The sequence below is a fragment of the Panthera uncia genome, assembly GCF_023721935.1.
Source record: "Panthera uncia isolate 11264 chromosome B3 unlocalized genomic scaffold, Puncia_PCG_1.0 HiC_scaffold_1, whole genome shotgun sequence".
Lineage (NCBI taxonomy): Eukaryota > Metazoa > Chordata > Mammalia > Carnivora > Felidae > Panthera > Panthera uncia.
The window spans coordinates 129,788,324-129,803,401 of NW_026057582.1; positions in this window are offsets into that span (position 1 = coordinate 129,788,324).

Below are 15,078 nucleotides of genomic sequence, written 5' to 3' on the forward strand. Positions count from 1 at the left end.
CAAAATATCTATGAAATAGCCCTAAATGTCAAAAAAAAAGAAAAAAAATAGAAACACAATAAAAACATAATCACATTTTTCCCTTTGATGTTTGTAAAAAGTTTGATAATACCAAGGTTGGCCAGTGAACTTGGAAACGGGCTGTCCTCAACAGTATAAATGGGAATAAAAATCACTGTGACTCTTTGGGGCCCCTGGGCAGCTCAGCGATTGAGAGACCAACTCTTGGTTTCAGCTCAGGTCATGATCTCTCGGTCCGTGAGGACAGTGTGGAACCTGGTTGGGATTCTCTCTCTCCCCCTCTCTCTCTCTGCCCCTCCCCCACTTGTGCTCTCTTTCTCAAAACAAAGGAATGAACTTTAAAAAGATTATTGTGACTTTTTGAAGGACCATTTAGCAATGGCCTTCAAATTTTCAGACATGCAGTTTCACATGCCCAAAATTCTGAATGCTAGGGATCAGAAACATTTGTGCAAATTCGCAAAAACAAACGTTTGTATTTATTGCGGAATCATTTGCAATAACGAAAGAAATAAAAAAATGATCTAAATGTTGATAGAGATGTCACGAATCATGGTTCAGTGTCATAATAAACAGGCATGAAGAAAGATTGATCTTGGGATGCCTGGGTGGCTCAGTCAGATAAGCGTCCGACTTTGGCTCAGGTCATGATCTTGTGTTTTGTGAGTCGAGCCCCACGTCGGGCTCTGTGCTGACAGATCGGAGCCTGGAGCCTGCTTCCGATTCTGTGTCTCCCTCTCTCTCTGCCCCTCCCCTGCTTGTGCTCTGAAGCTCTCTCTCTCTCTCAAAAATGAATAAAACATTAAGACATTTTTAAAAAGATTGATCTATACGTATCAAAAGAGAGCCCAAGTTGCAAAGTGGCTTCATGGTGATTTTATTTTGGAACACTGCGTGTTTATCTGTGTTGCTGGAAGGAGTGGTAGAATATATCTACCTGTGTTTTTGTCAGTATGAAAGGGTCGGGGAAGGGTCAGAGAAGCAGATGTGTCCAAGCTGAAATCCCCAGAAACTTTGTGGTCCATAAACTATGAGCGACTAAGCTATTTGTCAAAAAGGCATCAGGAAGTGATGGAAACAAACAAACAAACAAACAAACAAACAGGGCTTTTAGCATCCTGCCCATCAGTGTTCAAAATTCAGCTTTGCTCCTCGTTGGCCTTAAGAGATGGTCTGGACAACTTTCCAGACCTCAACCGTCTCCAATTCCTGGCTTGCAGGCTTGTAAGAATTACATAGAAGAATGTTTCTAAATCGTCTCTCGTACAATGCATTCTCAAAAAAAATGTCCTCATCACTTTTGCTGTATTGAGATGCGCGTTGACCCTGATACATTTTCCGAGGGGAAAAAAAAGATGATTTCTTTTGCTTTTGATGGGAAGAACAGCTCATCGTAGGTAATATTAGCATGGAAGATGCTACTGTATTTGTGGCTATCGTTGCCAATTTCCTTGATTCATCATTTAGGAGAAAGAGTGAACTTCTAATAACGTTGGTTGGTAGAACAAAATTTCAGAACTTTGACTTTGGGGGGAAACCACCAATTGCATGTGCGGAGATAGTCACGGAGAGTTTTGCTTCATAGGACGCATTATGGGACCTGAGCTTTTTGAATTTTGAATCTGAACACACACTGTTAAATGATTCTTTTTTCCTCTCGAGGGAGGCAGTGTTAAAATATCAGAAATCCATGCCAAAGGATCACTTCAATATTTCTTGAGGCAGAAACCTTTAATAATGAAAAAAAGTCTATTTTGTATTATTCAGCAGGCCTTATTTCACATGGAAAATTCTTCCCACCTACCCTATCACCCCCACCTAGCATGTTTATTCTCTTCGTTCTTATTTACTCATACATACATACAAACCACAAAAACGCTCTTTGATTTATAAATAAATGGACAATTCTGCAAAAGTGCAGAGAATATCTTTTGGTAAAATGAGTTTGAGGTCAGTTTTCGGGGTCCTTGGGTTTTTATATGCAATCTAGCCTCATTTCCTCGCTCTGCTTTGCTTGCTTAACTTACTAGAAACTTGGGCACAATTTTGCTGGTGTTGGCAGTTTTAAGGTATGGATTCGTGTAGGCTATTTACAAGATGCCAAGGGATGTCAAATCCGGAACATGTGTTTTTTATCCCACGGTCCTTCTTTGACAGCAGAAATACTCTGCAGATTATCAGATCCATTTGCTGATATTTAACATCTTTTTTTTTTTTTAATCCACTATGGGTTTCGGCTGCGATGAATTTTAATGTTTCTTCATGCTGAAACTGACAAAAAAAAAATCCTTTAAACATTTAAGGAGAGGCAACGGAAGCTTTACATTTCAGTGCAAAGAGAGCCCGTTTCATTTACTTAAAAACTTCACAATTACTTTTCTGCCAAAGAAATTCAGCTTTTTACTTTTTTTTTTTTTTTTAAAGAACACTTTATAGATATTTTAAACACCAAGCAGAGCTAATGAAGACACGGTTATGGCCATTCTGAATTTGTCAATACTTGCTTTGCTCAAGTTTTCATGAAGGGACGATGGGCTGATTCAGGATTCTCTTGTCCCATAAAATGTTAATATTTTTTTTTTCTAACTAAAACAGTTATTAAACTAGCTGGCATTTTTAGTGAATATGCGGAGTCATCAAATGCGAGTGAAGATTAGAAGGGAAAGGGTCTGGGTTTCCCGTCATCTTTCTCACAGTGTTCGGTTTTGGGTGTTCTCTCTTTATCTGGCTCGTATGCTGAGAGAGACCCTGCCCTGTCATTCATGTTCTTTCCTTTCGGTCCGTTCGAGTTTCTCCAAAGATCTCTATGCCCGCCACCATGAGTCTTTTTGGCCAGGCATCGGGGGCCTTCCCAACTGGGTATACCAAGTGCATAACCGTGACAGTAACAAGACCATGCTGGGCTCCAAGCTTCCGTGCAAGGGGATCACGCGTAGCTCAGGCCCATGGTTCTGGGTGGCTGACACATTCTCTGTCTGCTTTTATGCCATATCTCCAGTCTCTGACTTCACAGTCTCTCTTTGCAGTCGGTGCTTATGTTACCACTGAGAATTGTGGCCTTGACGTCACAAATCCCCATCTGGCAGGTTGATAACAAATGTTTACATGAAGGAAGGAAGGAAGGAAGGAAGGAAGGAAGGAAGGAAGGAAGAAAGGAAGGAAGGAGGTATTGCCACTACTAATTGTATGTCCCCCAGAGTGTTTGAGGACAGGCGTCCCACTCGCGCTTTCCCGAATACCAGACTGATAAAGAGTGGCCTCACTCATTCCCTTTAATGTAACAGGGCTTTCAGGTTGGGCCCTCTCTCTCTGAGTTGCTTATTGAGCCCTCACTGAGCCAGACTGGCGTCCCCACTGAACACAAATGATCTCACAGAAAAGAGCGCTCAAATGTGTCTACACCTTGACTGTGATGGAACAGGACAAACCCAAGACCACTCAACATAGGCATAAAAAGGCCACTACGCCGTCCTGAAAAATGACCAAACGCTCCCCTCCCTACTGCTTCTTTAGCAACAGTGACACCTCACTTTCCTCCTCCTGGACAAAAATCAAATGCCCAATCCAGTTGCCCTTGCCTCCTGACAACGCCCCATTCAGACCAGATTCCTGCGTTCTTACACTCTCCCCCAAACCCCCTCTACAAGCCCAAGTCCTCTCGTAAATTTCTCCCCATTCTACTTTTCTGGGAAACCTCCCAATTCCCTCCGGCGCATTCTCCTTAACGGCGCCAACTTAATAAAAGTAATATTTTGTGCTCCTGGCGGTCGTTGGGCCCCTGTGCCCGCAGGGCACACCAACCTAGGGGAAAACCGAGACCAGAAGCCAGGTCAGAAGACTCTTGAAGAGCCTCTCAAGGATCCACTCAGCCACGCTCTTCCGACCATCATACAGGATACCGTGATGGAGTCCGGATAGCTTCAAGGTGAGCCCACCAGCAAGCCCTCAGGTTCACCAGGGCTTCCGGTATCGTTTGACACCCCCTGGTTTGAAGTCTGGGTGCCAGGGGCCAGTTGCCTATTTTAATCTGTCTCCACGCCACTCTTCTCAAGAGGCCCATGGAAGAGACGCAGGAAGGCACTTCCCCGAGAGCTCACTCTCCTGGGTTAGAATTCCCAGGCAAACAGGTTAGGGTAGACAGATTAGGTTGGGATGTTTGCTGTTCCAGACGATGTAAAGACACCCATGTTTGTGCGCTTGTATCTGTGTATGAATTTTTCTTTGGAAAGTGATATCCCACTGAAAGAATGGTACCTGTTTCCGAGTTGTGTTACTGAACTTGTGAGTTGTGGATGCTGGAGAACAGGAACCATGATACAGCCGTGTGATTTCTGACATGTCAGCAGCACAATGACGTCAAGTAAAAACGCTCCCGTTTGAGTTTAACTGGTTCCGTCTTTAGAATTAAGAGGTCGTTTGAGGATGACTTTTGTAATATTGGCGATAACTTCTTGAAAAACATCCATTACAACGTAAATGCTGCTTCCACTTAAAATTTTTTAAAGAATGTTTTTTATTATTTATTTTCGAGAAGGAGACAGAGTGTGAGCAGGGGAGGGGCAGAGAGAGAGGGAGACACAGAATCTGAAGCAGGCTCCAGGCTCTGAGTCGTCAGCGCAGAGCCCGACGAGGGGCTCGAACCTGCAAACCACATGATCATGCCCTGAGCCGAAGTCGGACGCTTAACCACCTGAGCCACCCAGGCGCCCCCAAAATGCTTCGATTTTAACAAAGATGCACTATTATTTTGTACAGTAGCTGACCCCACCTCCCCCCATGGGAGGAAGCTTCCTGAAAGTGAAAATGCTGTCTTCATTGTTTATGCATTTCCTCATCTAGTACGGTGCCGGGGATACAGTAGGTGTTGAATAAATAAATTAGCACACAAACAAACATGAGCAACAGTCTTGACTGTCATGGCTAACGTCTTTTAGGTCTCGTTGTATAAAGAACACATCAGTCTTCAGAAAAATGTCTAATGAGATCTTCTGTCCAAATAGCTTTGTGATGAGTTTTCTTAATTAAATGTTTTAAGTTTCTTTACTTATTTTTTGGTGGGGAAGAGGGAGAGAAGGAGACAGGCAAGGGGGGCTGGGAGAGAATCCCAAGCAGGCTCCACATTGTCAGTGTCGAGCTCGATGCAGGGCTGAGACTCACGAACCGTGAGATCATGACCTAAGCCAAAACCAAGAGTTGGACGCTTAACCAGCTGAGCCACCCCGGCACCACACTCTGTGTCTTCTTTTATCTCTGCCTCTTCCCATTCAGTAGGGGAGGCATTTATTGTTCGAGAATAGGATGAGAAAAAGATTTCAGTGATCGCAGTAAAGACCATTCACGTTTTTCCCCGACTTTTTATACATTCCAGACCCAGTAAATGCTGCCGAGACTTCTGGAGGTTCTCTTTAATATTTCAAAGCAAGAGTAACTACTTCTTTCTCTAAACTCCCTTCCATGAGGAAAAGAATCCATGTGCCGGCACCTTGGCCTCTCCACCCATCACAGACGGGGAAATTGACCAGAGCACTTGAGATGAAAACTCCATTTCTTCTCTCTCTTGGAAATGCAGCCACATCCAATGGTATCACATCTTCCTACTTCAGGGGCCCCAGAGACTCTGGTGCACTCTAACCACACTGCCACAGATAAATGAAAAACAAAACAAACCTCTGCTTCAACAATAAAAAAAGATCCCGGGGTCTAAGAAGACCCTGGGATCTGCACACCTGTTATCGCCAACTCCTTGGAGTTTCTAAACAGAAGGTGGAAATTATTCCATCAATGCCACGTCTTCTGTGGTCGTGGCCTCCCATCTGCCCTGTAGTCTCACTTCATTGCCTTCCTGCTATTCCTAAGTGCAAGATCATGTCTAAGGAAGATATTGCTTTTCCAGATCGTATTAAGTATAAAGCACATGCATCGAAGTCTGTCCAAGTGCAAAAGACGTAAAAGAAGAATAAGAGTAGATGAGTAAAGGGGCGCCTGGGTGGCTCAGTCGGTTAAGCGTCTGACTTCGGCTCAGGTCACGATCTCACCGTTCATGAGTTCGAGCCCCGCGTCGGGTTCTGTGCTGACAGCTCAGAGCCTGGAGCCTGTTTCGGATTCTGTGTCTCCCTCGCTTTCTGTCCCTGCCCCACTCGTGCTCTGTCTCTCTCTGTCTCAGAAATAAATAAACATTAAAAAAAATTTTTTTAAGAATAAATGAGTATGACTACAAAGTATATTCCTACCCTTTGCAAATTCTAAGTGACATTCAAATGTTAAATGTCTTAATTTTAAATATAATTTATTAACTTTTTCACTATGGCTTTCCAAAGGAGAGAAGGCAATTGGTATTAAAACCCATGTTCATGAGAATAATAAAAATAAAACAAGACGAAAAGTAGAAAGCTATGTTCCCACCATGTGCATTAATCTTTGTGTTGTAAATAAATACCAAAAAGGACTCTGATTTTTCTCAGGAGTGAGGGAAAAATGTGTGGACACAGTAATTTACATAGCCCTCACCATCAGAATGAAAAGAAGCACACTGGAATCCTTAGGGAAACAAAGATTTTCCTGGCAAGACATTCTCAAAGAAATTTCTCACTTCAGACCTACTATAAATAAAGAGGAGCAAAAATCATCCCATCACAAAATCTGGGCATTTTAATCAAATGTTATACTCCCAGTGGAGGAAGAGATAACCTAAAGAAGAGTTATGAAATTTAGATACAGAGACCTTTGTCTAAAAAAAATATGATTCTATATTGTTATATAATATGACACAATATATAATGATTAGTCTAAAAATTAATACCATTGGGGCGCCTGGGTGGCTTGGTCGGTTAAGCGTCCGACTTCAGCTCAGGTCGTGATCTCATGGTCCGTGAGTTCGAGCCCCGCGGCGGGCTCTGTGCTGACAGCTCAGAGCCTGGAGCCTGTTTCAGATTCTGTGTCTCCCTCTCTCTCTGCCCCTCCCCTGTTCATGCTCTGTCTCTCTCTGTCTCAAAAATAAATAAACGTTAAAAAATAAATAAATAAATAAATAAAATAAAAATTAATACCATTTAAAAAAAATTTTAATGTTTGTTTATTTTTGACAGAGAGAGAGAGAGAGACAGAACTCGAGCGGGGGAGGGGCAGAGAGAGAGGGAAACACAGAATCCGAAGCAGGCTCCAGGCTCCGCGAGCTGTCAGCACAGAGCCCGACGCGGAGCCCGAACTCACGGACCTTGAGATCATGACCTGAGCTGAAGTCGGACGCTCAACCGACTGAGCCACCCAGGCGCCCCAAATTAATACCATTTTTAAGTTGAAACAAAAAGATAAAGAAAGGAAATAGAGCTTTGTAAATCATTCAGTCAAGGGGAAGATAGGGCTGACCTAGAGTCTAGTTCAAGGGGATGTGCAAAGCTGTTGCTTGATAACTGAGCCAATTGAACTAAACAAGCTTAAGGGAAAAATGACATAAAAAGGACTCACTATTCATGAACCACAAGTCATTTTACATTGAAATGAGCTAAGATACACCCGTCTAACACCTCAAAATAATATTTCCGAGAAATCATAGCAAGGAGAGGGGTGAAGGTCTCCACAGGGGAGCATGAGACAAATGGCCACCATAGTTATGTTTCCAGAGTGTTGTCTGCAGGTTTCTAATCCCCACATCGAATTCTCAAGTCTGCATATACAGAGTGAAATTGTCATATTAACCAATCATCTCAGAACACTCCAGCTTGTGCAGCTTTGCAGAGTGAACCATTCCAAATGTGCTTTGGAAATGCATTTTATTTATTAATTTTACTTATTTAATGTTTTTTTTATAATTTATTTTTTGAGAGAGAGAGAGACAGAGCACAAGCTGGGGAAGGGCAGAGGGAGAGAGGGAGACACAGAATCTGAAGCAGGCTCCAGGCTCTGAGCTGTGGGCTCCAGGCTCTGAGCTGTCAGCACCGGGCCCGCCTTGGGGCTCGAACCCACGAACCGCAAGATCATGATCTGGGCCAAAGTCGGGTGCTCAACCAACTGAGCCACCCAGGCGCCCCCAGAAGTGCATTTTAAATATTAAATTGAGTCCACTTGAGCCTTGCCCTCACTCAAAGTGCACTCAACATCCATCCCCCGCCCCCCCCCCACTTTGGTGACCTTATAAAGTCATGTGACCAATAAATTCAGACACTCTTGACCAAAGTGACTGGAAACTACAGTAAGCAAGAGTGAGGTGTGAAGCTGCTGGGAGCCCCAGCCAGGAGGAGGGAGAGGATCATGGGTGGGGGAGGCTGGGGGGAGGGGGGAAGGGGAAGAGCTGACCAGGTCTCTGGAATAGATCTCATTTGGACATGTGTGTTCTTATCTTCGATTCGCACTGTATTCTGTGTGCCAACATTTTCTATCCTATGTTCGCTTTGCCCTACGTGGGAAATATTGATCTTGGTTTTCTGTTGCTTTATAAAAGAATTCAGGAAGTTTTCCTTCTTCTTCAGTGGCTCTGAGGTAACTTAGAGGGTTACCCCTGGCCTTTGAAGATATTGTAGAACCCCCATGAAGTTATCCGGGCCCAGTGCTTTTGGGATCACATTTCCTTAGCAGCCGTTTCTATTCCTTCAATGGAAATTGGTCTTTTCAAGTCTTCTGCTTGCAATGTGGCCAGTTTCATTCAAATGTATTTCCTTAAGAAGTTATTCTTTTTACCTAGGTGTTCCTATTACTTTGCATAGAAATCTGCAAGGGATTCTCTTAGGATTTTAAATGTTGTTCTGTTCCTGTGGTTGTGTTACCCTTGTTATTTCTAATTTTAGAGGTCCCTTTTTGGGGGGATAAACTTAGCTAGTGATGTGTCTATTTTGTTAGCTGTTCTAAAAAAATCAGAATTTAAATTAATCAATTATGTCTATCATTTTTCTATTCTTGATCTCATCCATTTCTGCTTTATTAATTCTTTTCTTTTGCATTTTTAAAAATTTATTTTGTTCTTCTAGCCTTTGAGGTGAGAATTTAATTCACTAATTTTCATTCTCTAATTTTTCTAGTAGAGATGTTACTATCATAAAGTTTCCTCTAATTACTGCTTTAAATGCACTCCATAGATTCTGATATGTAGTATATTTATTTTAGGAAGGTCATTATTTTTAGATGTGTAAGTTCGGTTAATATCTCTCTTTTCACTGGAGACTAGTATGATTATCAAATCCCAAAATAATCAATCTCAAGAACTAAAACTATTAAATTTTAAAGGTATATGAAACGCGTTCAAGGATTCGAGGCAAAAAGATCAAATAACTAACATACACAAGAAAATGAGGCAGTCATTAGACTTTTCTGTACTCATACACAAAGTAAGATGATTATGGAACAATATTTAACAAAATAAAACCGCAAACTCCTCAGTTTAAAAAAAATCAGTTACAAAAATGAGTGAATGAAGGGTTTTAGGTACAATTAGTCCTTCAAATACCAAAGCTATACAAATGATTTATCTTGGATTAATTTAGAAAATTTTGTTTTTTTTTAATATATAAATTGAATTGTTTTAGTAATTTTCAAGTCTTCTCTCTCTCTCTCTCTCTCTCTTTCTGGAAATTTTCCTTGGGTTAAATATTAAGTCCAGCCCTTTGTTTGTTTGTTTGTTTGTTTGTTTTTTCTTTTTTTTTCCTTTAGAGATTCTGATTTAATAAATACCTTTCCTTCTGTGCTTCTCTCTCCTTTTCGCTGTTTTCTCTCTGGCCCTTTAATTTCCCTTTTATTTGTTTTTCTGTCTTTCTTCAGTGACCTTTATTAAATTACCATTTGTGTCTATTCTTCAGGCACCTTGCAATATTTATTCATTTGGGAGACAATTCTGTCCCTCTCTTTCATTTTTTTCTCCTGCATTAAATCAATTACCTTTTCATTTCTTCCAGTCTTGGGGGTCAAGATTGTGGTTTTTACTTTTAAAGTTTGTGGCTCGAATTTGCTTTTTGTATATTTATTGCTTGTTTGGGTCTCTTTAATTGTTTGAAATATTAACTTTGAGGTGTCTTCTGTTTCATGGCTCATTTCCAGGAGGACTTCTCATCATTTAGTATGTATGAGATTTTGTTTCCCGATTTTCTGTAATCATAGCTTTTGTATGGACTTGACTTTCCATTTGTTTAATTTTCTGGTATTGAGGGGATTTCTAGGATTCCTGGTTTAATAGAATTCTCATCTATCAACATAGCAAAGTCCAGGTATGTTGGCCAGTCTTTTTATCTATTTATTTGTGCATTCATTTTGGAACGAGAGGGGAGTTGTAAGCTTCTCAGGTAAAATTCTCTTTTAGGGGTGAGCCTGGGTGGCTCAGCTGATTGAGCATCCAACTTCGGCTCAGGTCATGATCTCATGGTTTGTGAGTTCGAGCCCCGCATCAGGCTCTGTGCTGACAGCTCAGAGCCTGGACCCTGCTTCAGATTCTGTGTGTGTGTGTGTGTGTGTGTGTGTGTGTGTGTGTGTATGTGTGTGTGTGTGTGTCTCTCTCTCTCTCTGCCCCTCCCCTGCTCACGCTTTTTCTCTCTTTCTCTCTCTTTCTCAACAGTCAATAAACATTAAAAGAAAATAATAATAAAGTTCTCTTTTGACTTTCAGGACCCTGAATAAACCATCCCCTATACACCCACATACTTTCTTCTTTACTACCTACTGCCAAAGAGTGCTTCTCTCCCCTTTTCATCTTTTTTCCTCCTATCATCTATGCATTGCAACGATTGCCCCTGCCTTCCCTGTTGAACTGGGCCTGCCACTTTTGTTTACACATGCATTAAAAACCCTTCCCTATATTCCATCCTAAGATCCACTTGGATACTTTTTCTGACTTAGGGTCAGACTTATTTTGTTCGGGTAGTTTAAGAACAGCCTGGGGTTCTCTTCACTGGCTTTCATCTTCAGTGTATCTCCACCAATGTTTTGGACACCCTGAAAAATCCATGGGGCCTTCTAGGGTTTGGACCCCTTCTAGGGGTCTTACGTTGTGATGGGTTGTAGTAGGAGAGTGAGAGATGTGAAGCTGGGAGTGGTTTGGTTTCTTTGGTTGGTTGCTTTAGTTGATTTTGGAGGCTAGGCGTCACCTTCAGGTTATTCTGAGCATGTAATTTCCACATAGAGACCATTTGTTTTCTGCCGTCTTGTTTTGTGCTATAATAAGGACACTGTCGCTGGGCTGCGGCCATCATCTTCCGTTACTCCTATCTCTGACTTTCTTTGATTTAAATTGCATTACCATCATTTCTCCACTTGGCCCCTGTCCTTCTACCCGGGCTCTAATGATATTCCTGTTGCGGTTATGCCTTTTGTGACCTTTTTGATGGTGCAAATTAATAATTAAATAGAAAGACTGGCTGGAGAAATAAAATTTTGCCCTCAGTCTATTTCCTTCTTAGTGTGATCATTTTCGTTCGCACCATAAACATATTCTTCTATGACATTTTACCAAAAGCTTTTGAAAAAAGAATAAATATATTTTAGCTCTCTCAATCCTCACATAAGCACTGTAAAGTGTTTACTATCTGCCCTGTACAGATTTAAAAACCTGATACCTAAAAAGGCGAAGTGTTTTGCCCAAGGTCACACAGTTAGTGTCAAAGCCAAGAATTCAATGTCACTTCTACGGCAAGTTATAAGGAAGAAAAAAATACAACAAACATCTAAAAATAAACATGCCATATGTGTAGAAACATTTCTGAGCCATCATGGTCTTTTAGTATATTTACAGGGTTTAGCTAATTAGTGAATAAGTAGTATTAAGCCTTGACTCAACAGTAATTTTGGCTGCAGACTCAACGTTTTCTAGCCTGTGCTAATTCAGCGAACGCTCCGTGGGAAAAAAAAAAATGGGGCAATTGAGTTTGAGGCTAACATTTTAGAGTAGATAATATGAAATAAAATGCTTAATCCAATATGGATAATCCAAGGTTGACAATTGCTTTAGTATCTGATATAACTTCCCTGAGAGGATCAATTCTATTTCTAGCGATGGGGATGTGGGCAACTCTTTGCTTAATTTGAGACCTGAACACCATTAGAGTCAATAGATTGGTTTAGGTAACTATTCAGTATAGAATGACTTGATTGAACAGTTCTTGGTCAATTTGAAGCAGTTGAATTTTGGATACGAAGAAAAATTAGCAAATCACTTCTCACTCACTGAGTGCTAAAGTCATTCCTTTCTTGCTTTAAATGTGATTGTTTAGCAAAACTCTTCAGAAAATAATTCACTGACCATCTCTCTCCTTCATATAAGTATCTTTACATGCTTTCACACGCTAAAGACTCATCATCTGAAATAACGTTTAAATAACTCTTCTCCATAGTAAATGGCTGTTCGGTTTACACTGGAAGAGGGAAGGTAATACAACACAATTTGGATAATTCCATGATCAATGTTCAAGGATTGCTCATGGAATCCTTCCGTAGCAAAAGTGATGCCAAATTCTTCATTAGCTGCACCGAAAGACTGACCTATGGCAGAAACCGAATCATCTAGGGGCTTTTCTTTTTCTTTTTTAAACATCTTTCTGCAAGTGTCCTCCAAGAAAGAGAGGCACGTGCCTGGGTGGCTCAGTCGGTTAAGCATCTGACTTCAGCTTGGGTCATGATCTCATGGTTCCTGGGTTCGAGCCCTACAAAGACCTCTGTGCTGACAGCTCAGATCCTGCAGCCTGCCTCAGATTCTGTGTCTCCCTCTCTCTCTCTCTCTGCCCTTCCCCCACTTGCACTCTGTATCTCTCTCTCTCTGAAAAATAAGTAAACATTTAAAAAAAAATTAAAAAGAGTGAGAGGCAATACTTACAGCAGTTTGTTAAGAACATAACTGCCAGTCAGCAGCTCAAGGCAATACATTTACGTTGCCTTCTTGTAACAATTCTAATTTTTCACTTTTAGAGTCAAAGATCAGGTTACATTCCAGCAGGGCGAAAACTGAAAAAGGATCACAGTTTCAGTGTTTCCCTTCCCCATCCGTTTCTAAACATGATATCCACTAACTTGAAATGAGTCAAGATGTTAATGGAGCTCTGTGAGCGAGGGTAAAACAGAGGGTTAGACAAACATTGACACATGCATCACCTTCTGAAAAATTATCCTATCAGGAAAAAAAAAAAAATGTCCCGGAATGGAAAAATCCTCTTATGCGTAATCTGATTTAAAAAAAGAGAACATTTTTTTTTTCCAGGAAGTGCCATCGCAGGCGTGTGAACTTGGCGTGCTGAACATACGTACATGCGTGTGTACAGGAGGTAACAACCTGCATTTGGAAAATCCTCCCTCAGGCAAATCAAGGACCTGTAAGTAGTACTATTTTTCCTATCAGCCCTGGAGAGTACAGAGGCAGCCCTGTGTGTTATTAATGGATAAAATCTGAACAGCAGCCAACCCCAAGGTGAACCCTATGCATTTAAAACATTTCATCAGACAGCTAAGTATTTTTTTTTATTTTTTTTCTCTCTCTCCTTTTTTATTTATTTATTTTTTTTTCTTTAGCAGCGGATATCTCTCCAGCTGCCACTCAATAGATCCTGATAGAAAAGGGCAGTAACTGGTCTCCCTAATGTGCAAATTGATAGTATGAGCTCTCCACCATAATATAAACAACCCTGTGTTTCTTAAGTGCCAATATCACGAGCGGGATTGGTGTGAGTGAGGGTAGGAGATTAACCCCAGAATTCTCTGGCAAAGAGTAGGGGTAAATGTAAAATCTTTGCCCAAGCAGCTGGCGGCCCCGGCTGTTGGGATACTCTGTCGAATCCTGGCACCTAGAACCCTCATCGTTACAGACAGTTTATGGTTTCCATAGCTCACAGGGTCACGGAGGAAACGGGTTGGTAAGTCAGGGAGAGGATAAAAGCATTAGTATTCACTTTATTATTTTGCTAGTTTGTCCTCCGCTTAATTCCTAAAATGATTGGAGGTGCGTGATGGCCATTTTTCATTTGCCATTCGTTCCAGACCCAGTGGCTGCCTGGTTTTGCAGTCCGGGGAAGCTGACTCCTATAGACTGCATCACGCCGGCTACTTAGCGACTGGTTTCCGGTTGGGCTTAACCAATGGAAAGCCCTGGAAGAAGCCTGGTAAGCAAGAGGAGACGAGGATTGTGATATATGTTCCTTGCATCCTTCCTGCTGCGGGCCACATCGTGGGAGTGGTTGTATCTCTCCAGGAACAATTTCCAAAGAAGGGTCCATCTTCCCGGGCCCCGGTCTCAACTGTGCTCTGCTGGCCTTATTTCCTTTCTTGTCCCTTATAAGCTACCAGCCCTTGCTGATCTGTGGGTACCTCTTATCCTTTGTTTGCCTTTTCAGTCCTGTCCACAATCAGTACGCAGCTCCCCATCCCGCCTGGGTCAGGAATCATTTTCTGTTATTTTTAACATCAAATTAGTTAACATTTGTAAAATGCTTACCACAGTACCTGGCACATAGAAAGCGCTTTTTGTTGTTGTTGCTGTTGTTGTTTCTTTAAAAAACGACCACATATAATTATAATACTGTATTAAAATATGAGGTTGGTATGATTGTCCAGGCTGTGCCAGGCGTCCGCTCCTGGTGTAAAAGTGGATGCGATGTAAGGTGGTTAGCAGTCAGGGGAAAGGAAATCCTCAAAAGTGATTGAAACTACAAAAAACGCAGATGTATGCCACATCCCGGTTCCGAACATCACTCTCTTGTCCTCAAGGATGCCCCCTTTCTATGATAATGGGGTGAAAGCTAATTTCTGAGCTTTCTATTAGTTAAGGATTAATTGTCTTATTCCAAAGGTAGAATCGAGGGGCGTGTCCCCACCTCCTAAGTGCAAAGAACAAGACTCACATAGTATGAGTAAAGCCATTGAAAGCCTTAATGACACGTCTTAGCTATGTTCAGACCCATTAGGGAGGAAAAGGAGACAGGAATCCAGCCTTAAAAAAAAGAATAAAGAGTCAAGGCTCTTACCACTGCAGTCAGAGTATGTGGCTCATGGATGCCGGTCACCGTGGCAGGGGGTTTGTCCAGATAGTCTCTATTTCCGCGAGGAAGTAGGTCTGCCTTGTTGGATAGGACCATGGGGAGCAACGATTCTGCAGCCCAG